The sequence below is a fragment of the Helianthus annuus genome, chromosome 6, assembly GCF_002127325.2.
Source record: "Helianthus annuus cultivar XRQ/B chromosome 6, HanXRQr2.0-SUNRISE, whole genome shotgun sequence".
NCBI lineage: Eukaryota > Viridiplantae > Streptophyta > Magnoliopsida > Asterales > Asteraceae > Helianthus > Helianthus annuus.
The window spans coordinates 130,342,951-130,347,898 of record NC_035438.2 but is presented as its reverse complement, the minus strand read 5'-3'; the positions used below and the strand labels follow the sequence as shown (position 1 = coordinate 130,347,898).

General features: G+C 40.2%; 1 non-coding gene across 1 annotated transcript; it reads left to right on the top strand.

Moving 5' to 3' along the window:
• Nucleotides 1-4,329: 4,329 nt before the first annotated feature.
• Nucleotides 4,330-4,436, top strand: LOC118480116. Its single transcript, XR_004861752.1, has one exon. It is a non-coding gene; the product is annotated as a small nucleolar RNA R71 (small nucleolar RNA).
• The last annotated feature ends 512 nt before the right edge of the window (nt 4,437-4,948 follow it).

Sequence of the window (4,948 nt, the reverse complement as noted above, 5' to 3'; positions counted from 1 at the left end):
GTGTTCAGGCTTCTGTTTTCTCTTCTTTGCTTGGGAAGATGCCGTTGAGGGTTCGGGCAGTCTACTTTTATTCCTTTTCTTGTATTTTGTTAGAATTAGCTGTCTTTTTGCTTCTTTTGTGAATTTGAGCTCATTTCATCCTGAAAATACAAAAGGAAGACAAAAACACTCATTTTCCAACATTAGTACTTAAAAAGGGTTAGTTTTATGCCTTAATTGATGTCATTTATATGTTGCATTTTACACACATCAATAGCCGCTTGGTTCTTACGACTCTAGAACTTGCCACGACGATACATTTCCGGTCCTTATTAACTTAAACCCGAGTAAGTAAATGATGGAGGCATTAGAACTAACCCTTTTTTATTTCTCCACCATTATTTTTCTTTTTTTTTTACCACCTACCCAAAATCCCCCTAGTTAACCCTTTTGAGCCTAAACCTTTTCATTTCTTAACCCACAAAATAAACACCCTTTTACACACCAAAACCCTTTTTCAATTTAAACCCTTATTTTAGTAAAAAAAAAAAGCTCAGTTTTTCATATGACATTCCATCAAAAAAAATGATGATGATGAAGCCAAAAGAAATAATCAAACAAGTTTATCAAAAGAACTTTGTTTGAAGAATTGCTTCATCAAAATAAAAAGTTACAAAAATAAAAAGTCTTACGAAAACCGACGCTTTTTACGCCTTTCGCCCTTTTCTACTAACCACTAACCCAACCACCTACCTTTAACCCAAGCCTAACCCTTCCCCAGAGTCCTCTTGATATTTACAAAGGTGTATAGTTAAAAAGGAGGAGGATTGATTGCTTGGCAAGCTTATGGTAGAAGTAAGTTCCATGCCGCTCTCGAGTGTTTCACAAAAATACATCTTCGGCCGAGTGTTGAGTGATCTCCCGTGAGGTATGCGAACTTGTATATAAATGGAATTTTAAAAAGGCATGTTATGCCCAAATAAATAATTTCTCTTATGTAACGTTTTAAATAAATCATGACGAATAGGATTGTAAATAACATAAAAATAAAACCTAATAAAAATCTTGGAATCCCGACACTCTATGACAAGCCCAAAAACCTTCTCTTATACCCGTTTCATTTAGGAGTGTAAGCCACATTATAAAGAGTTTTGCTTGAGGACAAGCAAAGATTCAAGTGTGGGGGTATTTGATGTGCGCAAAATGCAACATATAAATTACATCAAATGTGGCATAAAACTAACCCTTTTTTAGTACTAATGTTGGAAAAAGTGTGTTTTTGTCTTCCTTTTGTATTTTCAGGATTAAATGAGCTCAAATGAACAAAAGAAACAAAAAGGAAGCTAAATCTAACATAAATACAAGAAAAGGAATAAACGTGGCATGCCCGACCCCCCGACAGCATCTTCCCAAGTAAAAACAAGACAAGAGAAGGTTGAACACGCCCTGTTGGAAAAAGTGTGTTTTTGTCTCCAAACAAGCTTTTGTTTGCATAGCTTTGTTTGTTTTTAACTTCATCATCATTTTTTAGTCACATAAAAGAACGAGCTTTGCGAAAAACCGAGCTTGTTACTAAAATAAAGGGTGAAAAATAAAAAGGGTTTTTGGTGGGTAAAAAGGGTTTAGGGTAAAGAAACGAAAGGTTTAGGCTCAAAGGGGTTAACTAAGGGGATTTTGGGTAGGTGGTAAAAAAAAATGAAAAATAATGGTGTAGAAAGAAAAAATGGTTAGTCCTAATGCCTCCATCATTTACTTACTTGGGTTTAAGTTGGTAAGGACCGGGAATGAATAGTCGTGGCAAGTTCTAGAGTTGTAAGAACTAAGCGGCTATTCACACAAGAAACGAAAAATGAGCATTTAGTCTAAAGATGTAAATTTGTATGCTCTATAAAGGCTCAAAACTCACATTTGTGGGAATGGGTTTTTTAATGTGATCAAGTATATATAATCAAATTTTAATTAGACTTGTTATGCCGTTTCATAATTTTCTTATGTTGGTTCTTGTTAACACGACGCTCTCGGTTGTAAATTTAAAAAAAAATATAACCTTATTAATCTTGTGATTCCTAACTTAAACTTTAGACAAGTAAAAAAATGAAAATTTTTTTTTGGAAAAATTTGGGGTGTTTAGCGGTTCCAATAGAGTTTTGTGTAAGGCTTGTTGTTAGGACTTGCAAAATTTCAAAGTGTTAGCTCCCCCCCCCCCCACACTTAAATTACATATTGTCCTCAATGTGTCCCAGAAATAAATTTTTAGGTTGATTGGATGTGTAATGTGGGGTTAAAAAGCAAAGATTTATGTTACTGGCCGTCTGGACACGGCCCCGTGGGGACCGGACACGGCCCCGTGTTCAGGTGCCAGTAACAGAAATTAAAGAAATGAGAAAGAAGCCTGGACACGGGACCGTGTCTGGTGAACACGGCCCGTGTCCAGTTACCTGAACTGGGCGTTTTTTCTGCAGGTGATTCAGCACGGGGCCGTGTTGGTTGAGCACGGCCCGTGTTGAGCCTTCTGTAATGGAGATTTGTGTCGGGTTGCTTCGTTCTTTGTGCATGGGGCCATTTTTCTCGTTCCCTTTTTCATCCATTACCACCATGAGTGTGTTTTATTCCTGCAAATTTAAACTAAAAGATTAAACTAGACTAAGGATAGTTCCGCGGAATGCCTCCGTGGTGCGCCACGTTTATAAGGGTCCTTGGCTAGACCCAATGTGAGGTTATATATTTTTTGAGTGGGATGATTGGCGTCCCATGTTACACCGTCGGAGAGCAGCATCCAAGCTCGAATCAATAACCTTCATGTAGTTGACCGGGTCGTCGTCCTCTATTCTCTTCCCAACTCCGAATTTTACTTCATCATCCCCATACCTCAAGGTGAGTGTTCCGTCATTCATATCTACCACCGCTTGTGCGGTGGCAAGAAATGGTCTCCCTAGTATGAGGGGGACCTCGGTGTCTTCCTCCATATCGAGTATGACAAAGTCGGCTGGATAGACGAATCTGCTTACTTTTACCAAGACATTTTCAATGACACCTTGTGGGAATTTGACGGATCGATCAGCGAGTTGTATGCTCATTTTTGTAGGACTCGTGGTTCCCAGGCCAAGTCTTTTAAACATTGATGAGGGCATGAGGTTAATGCTAGCCCCAAGATCGGCTAGGGCATTACGAACGGGAGACTCCCCTATTGAGCAGGGAATCGTGAAGCTTCCGGGATCGATTTTCTTTTGGGGAAGTTTATTGAGTACGAGGGCAGAGCATTCTTCGCCTAAATTGACTAATTGCAAATTTTCAATTTTCTTTTTATGAGTGAGGAAGTCCCTCATGAACTTAGAGTATTTGGGCATTTGGGTTAGGACCTCAATAAAAGGAATATTAACATGCAATTGCTTTAATAGACTTTCGAACTTCGTGAATTGCTCATTGGTCTTCTGACGAATTAACCTACCGGGGTACAGAACTCGAGGAGCTTTGGTAGGTTCTGGTGACGGAGGGGAGTTCTTTTCCTGCAGAGGTGTGGGTGTCGTTTCTTCTGTTGGCGGCGGCGCTTCTGCAGGCCCTACGGTGCGGTTTCGTAGCGTGATGAGGTGAACTTGCGCTTTTGGGTTTGTTTCGGTATTGCTAGGTAATGCGCCTTGCGGTCTCTCGGCAAAATTTTGAGCTATTTGATTTAATTGTTTTTCTATGTTTTGAATACTAGCTTGTTGATTTCTAAAATTTGATTCTAATTGTAGAAATCTTTCCGAGTTTTTCTTTTCAGTGTCGGAGATGAGGCGAGATACAGTATCTTCAATCCTTTCTCGTCCACTTTGTTGTTGAGTGAAATTTTGTGACTCATTTCTTGGTTGTTGAAAGTTTGTTCGTTGGGTTTGTTGGTTGCTACTATTGCCGGGTTCTCTCCAACCAAGGTTTGGGTGGTTTCGCCATCCTTGGTTATAAGTTCCCGTTGGAGGACCCGACGGCCTAGGTCTATTATCAATGTAGTTTACCAATTCTTGTTGATCGTCCGTTTCTTTCATACAACTCCAATTTTCATGTGACCCACCACACCCTTCACAAGCCATAACCGAGACTGTTTTTGTCATTTCCAATTTTTTTATTTTTGAAGAAAGGGCCTCGATTTGGGCTTGTAAAGAAGTGCTTTCATCGACCTTATGGGCGCCCGGGGCAATAGATTTATTGCCTCTGGGGGTGTGCCATTGAAAATTGGTTTGAGCAATTTCCTCAATTTGGTTATATATTTCATGCGGGCGTCGATTACCTAAAATTCCCCCGGAGCTAGAATCAAGTGTCTGCCTTGTGTGTGGCAACAATCCATTATAGAAAGTGGATACTTGTTGCCATATCGCAAGGCCGTGATGTGGACACTTGCGTAATAACTCCTTGAACCTTTCCCAAGTTTCATATAAGGATTCCCCATCCTCTTGTGAATATGTATTAATTTCAGTCATTAATTTAGCCGTTTTAGCGGGAGGGAAATACTTATATAGAAATTTTTGGGCTAGTTCATCCCAGGTGTTTACCGATCCAGCTGGGAGGGCGTTGAGCCAAGCTTTCGCTCGGTCTTTTAGTGAGAAAGGAAACATTCGGAGGCGGATGGCGTCATTTGATGCTCCGTTGATCCGAAAGGTATCACATATTTCTAAGAAATTAGTGATATGTAGATGGGGATCCTCGTCCGCAAGCCCATGGAAGGTTGCGGAGTTTTGGAGCATTTGTATCAGATGCGGCCGAAGTTCGAAGTTATTAGCTTCAACATTCGGAGCATTGATAGCGGCGCCTAGGTTACCTACGGTAGGTCGTAGATAATCCATGAGGGTACGTTGGTCCGCCATTGGAGCTGGATCACCCGAAACTTTCTCTTGGTTTTTAGCTTTTAATCTTTTTCTGAGAAAGCGTTCGGGTTCTTCTAGAGGTTCTTTTATGTCCTTATTAGAACTGGAGCTCATACACTATGTAAGATTGGCGT